The 12,203-nt window shown below is 47.0% G+C and overlaps 1 long non-coding RNA gene across 1 annotated transcript; it reads left to right on the top strand.

Annotated features, from left to right (window-relative positions):
• Positions 1-496: 496 nt before the first annotated feature.
• On the top strand, positions 497-3,908 carry LOC111145119. The gene is made up of 4 exons (XR_002640456.1): positions 497-863; positions 1,609-1,744; positions 2,003-2,082; positions 2,216-3,908. It is a non-coding gene; the product is annotated as an uncharacterized LOC111145119 (long non-coding RNA).
• The last annotated feature ends 8,295 nt before the right edge of the window (positions 3,909-12,203 follow it).

The following is a 12,203-nucleotide window of genomic DNA, read 5'->3' as shown; positions in this document are numbered from 1 at the left end:
TCCAGCAACCTGTGAGGGGCAGAATCTCGCCGGCAGCCACGCGGGTGAGTCGAACCTTGAAATGACAGCAGCCTCAGCAGACGCCTTGGTTCCAGACTTGTGAGAGACCCCGAACCCCGGGACTCAGGTAGCTGTCCCTGAAGCCTTGCTGGAGGATCCACAGAAACCGTGAGGTAGTTGATGTTTGTTGTTTCGGAGCTGCCGGGTCTGGGAGTCATTTGTTACGAAGCAGAGGGTAACTAACACAGTTCTGGTGATTGGCATCGACCTCCCCTACCCTGTCCCCAGGGGAGCCGTGTGGCTGTGGTCTACACTTGGGTCTCAGCCTGCTGCCCTAACTTTGGTCAGAGAAGGTGGGGGGCCGTTGAGGGCATGAGAACGGAAGGGACAGCAAGTCGGTCTCTGTAGGAGCAAGGAGGTGAATAGGCAGGTGGGTGAGATGGGGGGTCAAAGGCAGGCTCTGCCACCTTGTACCTGTGTGACCTTTAACAGGTGTACAAGAACTCCCCAGGCTCCGGTTCCCAAGGAGCCCTCCTGGCACGGAGGGGAGCCACAGAGGGACCAGACTGCTCAGGCAGCACCGGCCAGAGGGCCGACCTGCAGACTGAGGAAGAGGCTCTTGGGCGCTGGCACATGGCGGGTGCTTGATGCAACCTCGACCCTGCAGCTGTCGGGGTTCTCGGCCTCATTCGCTTCACGGCAGCCACTGTTGTCACGATATCCGCACGGCGCCATCCGGATCTGGGAGGACCCCAGGAGGATGCTGCTCTTCAGAGACGGGAAGCTTCGGTTTGTGCAGTCAGCCCTGCTTTGCTGGGGGCTTCCTGAAGGAACGTTCGCTGGATCTGGTCACCCCTTGTCTGGTGAGGCTGAGCCTGAGCTCTGCATGGCGCCCTGCCCGGAACAGCAACAGCTCGCTCAACTTTCTGGAAGTCTCCCGCTCTCCCTCTGCGTGCCGGGGGGCTCTGCTTTGCTTGGGTGTTTATTTCTTGCTCTACGAAGCAATGATTTAATTCTTGCCTGGGATATCATTCAGCCCAAGTTCGTGCTGAAGTGAAGCATATTTCAGCACCCACCAATTTCCATATAGATAAAAAAAGAAAAAAAACCAAGAAAGAAGGGAAACAACCTCTACCAGCATCTTCACAAACTATGCATTTGAAACCTGTTTCTTGAAGATGGATTGCTCCATCAGGCTGCTAAGAGGCTTTTCTTGACTTGTCAACAGTTTTATACCCCCACAAACATGCGTGGCTATAAATTATTCATTGCCCAGTTAGTGGTTAAAAAAAAAAAAAGGATGCCTGGGACTGAGGTACATTCTTAATTCTCCCTCTGCTTTTCAGATCCAACTTGTTTTTTTCCTTCCTGCTGCTGGGAAGTAGAAATAACTGCAAATCTCTTGACTTGGAGGTTCATGGCTCTGGCCTAATGAGAAGGTCCTGCTGAGCCCTGTGTGAGCTCTGCTGGGAGGGTGGGGTAGTCATCTGCGGGACCCCGGGGTTCTCAAATACATGTGGACGTGGGAAATAGAGGTGTTGTGGGCTTTCATCATCATCATCATCATCTTCTTCTTCTTCTTCTTCTTCTTTTTTTTTCTGTTGGCAGGAACTCCAGGGTTTTCAAAAAAGCAGAGAGGAGACTTGATTCTATTCTGGGCCCAGCCATTTCAGAGACCATGGCTGGACAGGATCTGAGACCTCCCATGCTCACCGGCTTCCACCCTCCCTGGATCCCTCCCAAGGTGGGGGACCCTGTCAGGAGATAGCACGTCCCTTGTCCTTCTCCTTGTGCCCACCCTCTCTATGTGCCCAGCATACCCTTGGGCCTCCCCCCCACCACCCCAAGTGGCCTCCTCCTCCAGCAGGATTCTCAAGTCTACCAGCACCCATGGGATATGGATAGGGGGGGGGGCTAGGCTTCAGAGTTTGGGGCCTGTATTGGCCATGACAAAGCTGCCCAAAGCGGATGCTTAAAACAACAGAAGTCTTTTCTCTTACAGTCCTAGAGGCCAGGAGTCAGAAATGAAGCTGCCTGCAGGGCCGTGTTCCTTCCAGCCTCTGCCTCTCCCTCTCCCACCAGGTAGAACCTTCCTTGCCTCTCCCTAGTTCCTGGTGATGCAGGAACTCCATCCCTGGCCTGCAGCTGGCGTTTCTATTTCATTGTCACATGGTGTCCTCCCTGTGTGTCTCTGTGTCCCACCCTCCTCTTCTAGGAACCCCAGTCACATGGGATAATGGGCCTACCCTACTCTTCATCTTAATGTCACCTGTTACAGCCGCAAAGACCCTATTGCCAGGTAAGGCCACATTCCCAGAGACCAAGAGTCAGGATTTCAACGTATCTTTTTGAGGGACACAACTCAGCCCATGACAGGGTCTGAAGAGGGAGGAGCCTCCAGCGATCGGGCCCAGAGCAGAAATCAGAAGAGTCAGAAGGCCAAAGAGTTGGCAACCTACTGAGAGCTTACCTTCCCATACAACATTCTGGCACGTTTTTACCCCGAAAGACTGTCTTTTGCCCCAGTTTGGAGGCGCAGTACCAAAGGCCCCTTCTCCATCTCTGGTTGTGGATGGGCCAGACTCTGGTGTGAGCCTGAAACCTTATCCTTTCACACGGGCATAGAGAGAAAATTCGGTTGATGGTAGGACTAACCCACCTTGAATGGGAACCAGATGTCTCTGGAGAGTAGCTGCCTTGGATACTGTCTAGTGGCCTGGTTTGAGAGCCCAGTGTCCACCTGCCACTGGAAGAAGGGCATGTGGCCTCTTGGGTGGCCCCTGCTCCACGTGGACCCCCACTTCCTCCCCCTTACTCACGTTGTCCCCGGGCACTGGGGACGTTGCCAGCAGCATCTGTGGGTGGACTCTGGGAAGGCCTCTGGGGTCCCCTGCTCAGTCTGGAGAGAGCGGTCTTGTGCTGGTTTCTTGCTGAGCAAGGCAGTGTCATGTGGGGAGTGACGATGGGACTGGACATGGGGTTGTTTTCCGCCAGCCCTACTCCCTAATGTGGGGAAAAGGAGTCATGATTTCATTTCCAAATATTTTGTATGTGGAATGCTGAGGAAGAGACATGGCTGGGTGTTTGGGCTTTCAGAGAAGACTTCCAGATGCTGTGTTTGCACACCCCAGGGGACATTAGGTTTTGTCGAGGCCATCTGGTGCCCAGGTTCTGTCACCTCTCACCAGCCCAGCTATGGGGAAGGGGAAGGCTCCATTCTGCAGACAGCAGACCAAAAAGGCAGGGGCCCAATCGTCCTGCCTCATCTCATTGGATGTGGCTGTTCCTTTTGGGGTTACCCACCTTTGATTCAATTGGAGTTTAAGTCAGATTAAGCAGCTTTTACTTGGAGTGGTGGGAGCTCCTCTGAGACTGGCCCCAACCCCTCACGTGTGGCAGTGAGGCAGTGAGGCCGTCTGGAGCACAGGAGCTTGGCGGGAGCTCTTGGCCCATGATGGCTGAGGGAGACAGAAACTAAATGCCAAGCACCCCACGTCCAATATTTCGTGTGCTTCTCATGCACCCATTGCACAGGTGAGGTGACCCTAGCTCTGAGAGACCAAGTGATCTACCTGGGTCACCTGCCTAGTAGGTGGCAGAGCCTCCCAGGCCCAAAGTTCCTGAATGGAAGGATGTCTTCTTCAGGTGGCTAACTTCCCCGTCCCTCTGATCACATAGTGCGTGGTGGTGGCCGAGTCCAGATGATCTCCGGGCAAATGAGGTTCCTTCCCAGGGCTGAGGATCTGAGTAGAAGCCTTCGGAGTGGAGCATCGCCTCCTCCCTGGCTGTCTGGGGGGCGGCACGTGCGATGCATCTAGGTATGGGCCATATTGATGGAGGAACAGCAAACCCCAAGATGGGCAGCCCGCCCTTGGGGTACCTGCTGGGGAATTACTCAGAGGAAGAAACCACAGCAGGGACCTGAGGGAACAGGATCTCCGGGGAGTATTGTGTGAAAATTCTCTTTTCATTCAAAGGCCAAAGGGTCAAATAAAAGGAGGTCTTCTGAAATGAGGGTCTTCTTGGGAGCACTTGGAAGCATTTTGCAGAAATCCAGACTGTTGTAAAGAGAAACAAGAGTAGCTAAGTGTCCAAAAAATAAATGTATTAGTTAATCCCATGGTCTTTTCTATTATCCAGGTCATTTAGTTGCATTTTTTTGGTATTATTTCTTTCTTAAGACTGGGTTCTTTGAAATAATATGGAAATGACTATGTAGGCCATTTATTTTCTGTATCTTTTTAAAAATTTATTTTATTAAAAAATTCTAAAGTTCAAGTATAATTAAGATACAGTGTTACATTTGTTTCAGGTGTGCCATAGACTGATTCAGCAATTCTATACATTTCTCGGTGCTCATCACAATAATTATACTATCTTTTTAAATTAATAATTTTGTTGAGATGTAATTCACCTATCATATACTCCATTCATTCGAAGTGTACAACTCAGTTGTTTTTAGTATAGTCATCAAGTTGGGCATCCACCATCTAATCAATTTTGGAACATTCTTTATCCTCCGAGAGTACAGCCTTGGGCAGAGCCCCACCACCCTGGGATGGCAGTGGTCTTCACCGGGTCCTCTTTGTCTGTTCCGGTTTCCTTGTTGTCTACCTCATTGGGTAATAGACCCAGCCCCTTTCCGCTAATCCCTGGCTGATTGCTCAATTGTTTTCAAGAATGCCCTGGCATAAAAATTGTTCCCTGGTCTGATCCAATTAAGTTCAGGCAGGCTTTGAGGATGGTTTGGAGCCCAGGAGGATGTCTCTTTCCCTGGTTCTATCTGGTGAACCAGCTAGCTTTCGGTTTAGCTGGTTGCTCTAAATTAAGAGGCGCTATTGTTTTCAGGAGTGCCCTTAGGCTTGAACTTCCCACATTCTGTTTTAAGTACACTCGGTTTCTTCTTCTGTGGGTGCTTGGGAGCTCTTTCCCACACACCGCCTTCTCTCCTAGGCACTCCCTGAGCTCTAGCCCTGGGTGCCTCCCATCATCTCAGCTTGCCTCTCCTGGGGAAACTGTGCCTTAGGAGCCAGCCTGCAGGAGGGGAGCTGGGGGTCCAGTCTTCTAGGCCTGTCCCGCCTAGGAGGGGCGGGGAGGAAGGAAGCCCCACCTCTCCACCCCACTCACCAGGAATTTAGTCTTTTTAACTTGGAGCTGGAAGGCATGAGGAATGGTGTCCTTTCCCTTCACCTCAATAAGGGGAGAGGGAGCTGGGACTTCTTGGCCACACGTACCCAGGGGAAACTTCTGTCCTGCTGAGCCAGAGAGGGGAGGGAGAGAAATATGCTTGTGGCTGAAATGTCACAGACGCTTGCTGTTCCTACTGCATTCTTAGTAGATTTTCTCGAATAGATGTTTCTTCATTTGTCGTATGCTCTTAGGACAGTTCCCAGAGACTTTAAATGGTTGTGGTTTTTTTGTTTGATTGTTTTTGTTTTTTTAGTAGTTTTTGCCAGCTTTGCTTGTTTCGCTAGGGAATGGTCCATGACGTTATTCATGCTTCATCCCAGAAGTGGAAGCTATTATTTTAATAATGAAGTCATCTTTATATTAATGAGTTTATCTCCAAATATAGCTTTGATGGGATGTGATGAGTTTCAATAGATCATATTCTAAATTTCTGTTGGATTTAGTATTTATTTTCTAAACTAAATAGGAAGAATATTTTAGTTTTCAAATGTGTTATTGTCTGTCTACTGTCTATCTATCTATTTTTGATTTTCTAGTTTTCATTATTCCAGTGTAGTTTTTGTTGGATTTTCTGGTTTGGAATATGGCTTGTTTAATTTCTGCCTTTTGTTCCTTAAAAAGTTTATCTTTCTGGACAAGAAAGTATGTGATAAGTTCTTATAAATGCTCCATCACCAATTTGAGAAAAAGGTATATTCTCTTCTTGTGGGGCACAAAACTCAATGTCTATTTATTTAATGTTATTAATCATGTTGTTCAATCCTCTAGGTATAGAACAAGCAATACTCCAATATTTGGCGATGCGGTAGAAGGAGCAGAACAGTTGTGAAGCAATCTTGGCTAGCTCATGGTGATTCCATGGGAAATGTTACTTGACCCATCTTCCCCAGACGCTTACCCAGGTAGAACAGGGCACAGATTCATAAGACTTTTGGACTAGAAAGGCCCTTGGAGATGTTCCAGTTCCACTTCCTGGTTTTACAAACAAGGACAATGACTTGCCCAAGGTCACATGGCTGAGATTCTGGTAAGGGTATGGAGTCTCTGTTTCTGCCCTGCTTCTGATGTGCTGTATCCTGTTTCAGGCTTCATTGTTGTCCCTGACACAATTAGTGCCTTAAGAATGGGTAGAGCTACATATCATGAAAAAAAAAAAGCCTTCTATATTTACTTGTAGGTAATTTATAATTTGCAGAGTGCACTTTTATATGCCTCACTTAAATTAATCTTCCTAGTCCCGTGATGTTTAAGACAATGCTGACACCCCATCTTGAAGAAATCAGGGCTCAGAGACTCTAAGTCCACATCAGCCCTGGGGGTCTTCTGCCCCCGAGGCCGTGCATTCAATCACAGGACCCTGGAGTCCAGTCCCATCTTAGCCCAGAGCCAATATTCAGACTCTTTCATTTCCCAAGTGGTTATTTTGGGGTAAAATTGTAACATCCTGTATGAATTTTCCATCCTCTATTGGAATAGTGCCCTGGGGAGCTGGTGGGGTTTCATGAACACAGGGGTAAGTCTGGGAAATTATTATTTTAAGAAACCCACTCTCTGCACTTGCTGTTCATAGGTTATAATGGACTGGGGGTACACTTGAAGCATTTCTCTGCTTATCTCCTGGGACACTCCTAGTTCATTCACTGCCTTTCTGCTCCTTGTGTAGGGACATTCAGTAGCCACGTCTCAGCTGTACCCTCCCCTCCCCTCGATGCTGCCACTGAGCTGCCTGTCTTGTTCTCACCTGGGGCTTTTGGACCACCTACAGTGGCTATGATCAGAGGCTCCTGACTGTCTCTTCTCAAGTAAAGGACCCCAAACGATAGGTGCTGTGTAGGGCTGCACTGATTATCTATTCCTGTGTAACATGTTACCCCCAAATCTAGTGGTTTAGAACAACAATACACACTTAGTAACTCAAACAATGTCTGTTTGGGAGTGACTGAGTGACTGAGCTGGGTGCTTCTGGCTTGAGGTCTCTCATCAGGGCGCAGTCAGATGTCATGTGGGGCTGCTGCCATTTGAAGGTTGATTTGGGGCCAAGGATTAACTTCCAAGGTAGGTCCACACACATAGCTGGGGGCTAGTGCTGGCTGTTGGCAGGAGGCCTCACTTCCTTCCATGTGGACCTCACCACAGGGCTGCCTGGGTGTCCTCACAACATGGCGGCCCCCTTCCCTCAGAGCCAGTGCCCCAGGAGAGAGAAGTCAGCTCTATGTATCTTACGACCTGGACTTGGAAGTTACACCAGTCATTTCTGCAGCATTCCACTGGTTCTGTCTCTGCGATACCTCTATTCAGTGGCAAGACAAAGGACCACATAGGCTGTGAATCAGCCTGGAGGTGGGAATCGTTGGGGGCCATGGGGGCTGCCTGCCACAGGGTACACCAAGCCCCAGCACCCACACCCATACAAGCTACATACATATATATATATATATTTTCCCCCCCCTCCTCTCCACAGCTCTATAAGGCAAGTCTCATTCACTCAACTTACAGAAGGGAAACAGAGATGAAGTAATTTGCCTCTTGACCAGCCATGTAGATTTGAACTTCACTCCAAAGCTTGTGCATTGGTCCTTTGCCCTGTACTGACTCTCAGTGTCTTCTAGGCCTTCTGCCTTCCAGCTAGTATTGTGCTCTGCTCAGCTACTTTGTGAGAGACTCAGAAGCTCCATGTGGAACAACTGGACCCTTGGACTGGAACACAGGACCAAGGCAGCAGTGAAGAGTATCCTCCATGTGAGCTCAGGCTGGATTAACAGAAATATGATATCTAGAATCTAGGAGGTGAGAGTCCCTAGTCTGGGCAAGTCACTGTGAACAATCTGCGGTTGCCGGAACCTATTTAGGAAGGACAATCCTAGGGCAAACAGGGAGTTGAGGAAGTGAGAAAGCTTAACCCAGGTTAAAACCACCAGTCTTTCGAGAGACTTTCAAAGTCTTTCGAGATAGAAGATGGGGCTTCTTCTGTGTGGAGCCCATGGAGTGGAGGGTCCCATCAGATGAGCACCAAATCTCCGGATTGATTTCACCAAGAATCTGACTTCACCTCTTGCAGCCCGTGCCCCTGAAAGCAGTCAGAGAACTCATGTTCGTGGGCACATGTCACACATCACCCGCAGCTACCTTAGGCTTCGTACAAAGACTGTGATGGTGAACTTGGCCATCAAGGCTCAGCCTCGTCTCCTATTGCAGGTCTTGCTCTCTGTGCTCCCCCCAGATAGGCCGTCCTTTCCCTTCCGCAAACAGTCCCAGCTTACCCCACACGGATGGATACATGTCCATACATGAGCATGCTCACGCACAGAAACACGTGCGTACCCACATACATGGGCACACAAGCACAAAACATATAGATACACACAGGAACATATCCACACACACATGCACATATGAACACACTCAGACACATACATACACAGACACACACACTCAACCAAAGGAACACATCCACACTCCCCCTACATGTATACACACGGAACACAATCATACACAAATGTGCACACGCACACATATCCACAAACTCATATTCACATATGCACAAACACATTCACATAAAGAACATGTTGTCCATGCTCACGCTCACACGAGCACGCATGAACACACATCCACGCACTCACGTATTCATTGACACATGTTCACACAGCTTTACATGTAATCATACAATTCACATACATACTCCTATGCACATCTATATGTTCACATGGAAACACACTTACCCACACATACTCATGCTTGTTCACACACATGCACATGCACACACTCACCCACATGGACTTTTTCTACTCACTCTTGCACTCACACACCTGCTTATTCTCACGCATTCATACTCACATGCTCACCCCCACACACGGGCACACGTTCCCCCCACTTATACACACAGACCCTACATTAGTCTAAGTAACACCTACTCATTCCTCAGCTTGGCCATGTTCTTGGGGGAGCCTGACCTGACTCTCCAGATAAAGTCAGACCTTCCTTTTTGGATGCTCCCATAGATGTTGTCGTTTGCAGTTACTTGTTTGGTAGCTGCTCCCCCACTAGACAGTGGACTCTGGCTGGATCTGCTACTCCCGTATCTAGGGCGGCGGGCATTCATGAGTGGTGGCAAGAAGTGGTGTGTGCTCTGCTCTGCAGGTTGCACTTGTGGAGGGTGATGTCGGAGTGGGGGACAGATAACCATCTGAGTCACTACGTTCCAACAGTCTCTGAGTTTGCCACAGACTCTTTGTTTCCTGGGATGCAATGTCCTGTTTCAGGGATTATGAATGAATCTTGGTTTGCGGCCCTCAGAATCATTGCTCTGATGGCGGAGTAATAGTCCATTGTATATACGCCACATCTTCTTTATCCATTCATATATCCCATGGGCATCTGGGCTCTTTCCACAGTTTGGCTATTGTGGTCATGGCTGCTATGAAGACTGTGGTGCAGGTGCCCCTTCCGATCGCTACATTTGTATCTTTGGGGTGAATACCTAGTAGTATAATTGCTGGGTTGTAGGGTAATTCTATTTTCAACTTTTTGAGGATCCTCCATACTGCTTTCCAGAGTGGCTGCACCAGCTTGCATTCCCACCAACAGTGTAGGAGGGTTCCCCTTTCTCCGCATCCTCGCCAACACCAGTCGTTTCCTGAGTGGTTAATTTTTGCCACTCTGGTGTGAGATGGTAGCTCATTGTGGTTTTGATTTGTATTTCCCTGATGCTGAGTGATGTTGAACATCTTTTTTTTTTTTTAAATATTGTATTTATTTATTCGACAGAGAGACACAGCGAGAGAGGGAACACAAGCAGGGGGAGTGAGAGAGGGAGAAGCAGGCTTCCCACCAAGCCGGGAGCCCGATGAGGGGCTCGATCCCAGAATCCTGGGATCATGACCTGAGCCGAAGGCAGACGCCCAACGACTGAGCCACCCAGGTGCCCCTGAACATCTTTTCATGTGTCTGTTGGCATTTGGATGTCTTCTTTGCAGAAATGTTTGTTCATGTCTTCTGCCCATTTTTTGATTAGATTATTTGCTCGTTGGGTGTTGAGATTGATAAGTTCTTTATAGGTTTTGATACTAGTCCTTTATCTGATAAGACATTTGCAAATATCTTCTCCCATTCTGTTGGTTGTCTTTTGGTTTTGTCAATGGTTTTCTTTGCTGTGCAAATACTTCTTTATCTTGATGAAGTCCCAGTATCTCACTTTTGTCTTTGTTTCCCTTGTCTTTGGAGATGTGTGTAGCAAGAAGTTGCTATGGCCGAGGTCGTAGAAGTTGCTGCCTGCGTTCTCCTCTAGAATTTTGATGGACTCCTGTCTCACATTTAGGTCTTTCATCTATTTTGAGTCTATTTTTGTGTGTGGTGTAAGGAAGTGGTCCAGTTTCATTTTTCTGCATGTGGCTGTCCAATTTTCCCAACACAGTTTGTTGAAGAGACTGTCTTCTGTCTTTTTTCCATTGGATATTCTTTCCTGCTTTGTCAAAGATTAGTTGACCATAGAGTTGAGGATCCATTTCTGGCTTCTCTATTCTTTTCCACCGATCTATGTGTCTGTTTTTGTGCAAATACCAAACTGTCTTCATGATTATAGCTTTGTAATAGAGCTTAAAGTCCAGAATTGTGATGCCACCAGCTTTGGTTTTCTTTTTCAACATTCCTTTGGCTATTTGGCGTCTTTTCTGGTTCCACACAAATTTTAGGCTTATTTGTTCCAACTCTGTGAAAAAAAGTTGATGGTATTTTGATAGGGAGTGAGTGCACTGAATGTATAGATTACTCTGGGTAGCATAGATATTTTCACAATATTTGTTCATCCAGTCCATGAGCATGGAATGTTTTTCCATTTCTTTGTGTCTCCCTCAATCTCTTTCATGAGTGTTTTATAGTTTTCTGAGTACAGATCCTTTGTCTCTTTGGTTAGGTTTATTCCTAGGTATCTTATGATTTTTGGTGCAATTGTAAATGGGATTGGATCCTTAATTTCTCTTTCTTCTGTCTCATTGTTAGTGTAGAAATTCATAGAAATGCAACAGATTTTTGTGCATTGATTTTATATCCTGCCACTTTGCTGAATTTCTATATGAATTCTGGCAATTTTGGGGTGGCGTCTTTTGGGGTTTCCATATAGAGTATCAGGTCATCTGCAAAGAGTCAGAGTATGACTTCTTCTTTGCCAATTCATATGCCTTTTATTTCTTTTTGTTCTCTGATTGCTGAGGCTAGGACTTCTAGTCCTATGTTGAACAGCAGTGGTGATAGTGGACATACCTGCTATGTTCCTGACCTTTGGGAAAAAGCTTTCAGTTTTTAATCATTGGGAATGATATTTGCTGTGGGCCTTTCTTATATGGCTTTTATGGTATTGAGGTATGTTCCTTCTATCCCTACACTGTGAAGAGTTTTAATCAAGAAAGGATGCTGTACTTGGTCAAATGCTTTTTCTGCATCTATTGAGAGAATAATATAGATATATTTTTTTGTAGGCAACAAAGCAAGGTTTATTGAGTGATAGCAAACTGACAGTACAAAGAATACCTGGAGTACAAAGCTCCCAAGAAAGGAGGGAGACCTGAGAGTCTTGCCCAAGAGGATCATATGGCTCTTATCCTTTCTTTTATTAATGTAGTGTATCACATTGATTGATTTGCAAATGTTGAACCATGCTTGCAGCCCAAGAATAAATCCCACTTGGTCATGGTGAATAATCCTTTTAATGTACTGTTGGATCCTATTGGCTAATATCTTGGTGAGAATTTTTGCATTCATGTTCATCAGGAATGTTGGTCTGTAATTCTCCTTTGGGTCTTTGGTTTTGGGATCAAGGTAATACTGGTCTCATAGAATGAGTTGGAAAGTTTTCTTTCCACTTCTATGTTTTGAAACAGCTTCAGGAGAATAGGTATTAATTCTTCTTTAAATGTTTGGTAGAATTCCCCTGGGAAGCCATCCAGCCCTGGACTATTGTTTGTTGGGAGATTTTGATTACTGTTTCAGTTTCCTTGCTGGTGATGGGTCTGTTCAGGTTT

This window comes from Enhydra lutris, unplaced genomic scaffold (assembly GCF_002288905.1).
Source record: "Enhydra lutris kenyoni isolate GAN:26980312 unplaced genomic scaffold, ASM228890v2 scaffoldscaffold12, whole genome shotgun sequence".
NCBI lineage: Eukaryota > Metazoa > Chordata > Mammalia > Carnivora > Mustelidae > Enhydra > Enhydra lutris.
Note: the sequence above shows the minus strand (reverse complement) of the source record. Positions and strands in the feature narration are given on the sequence as shown.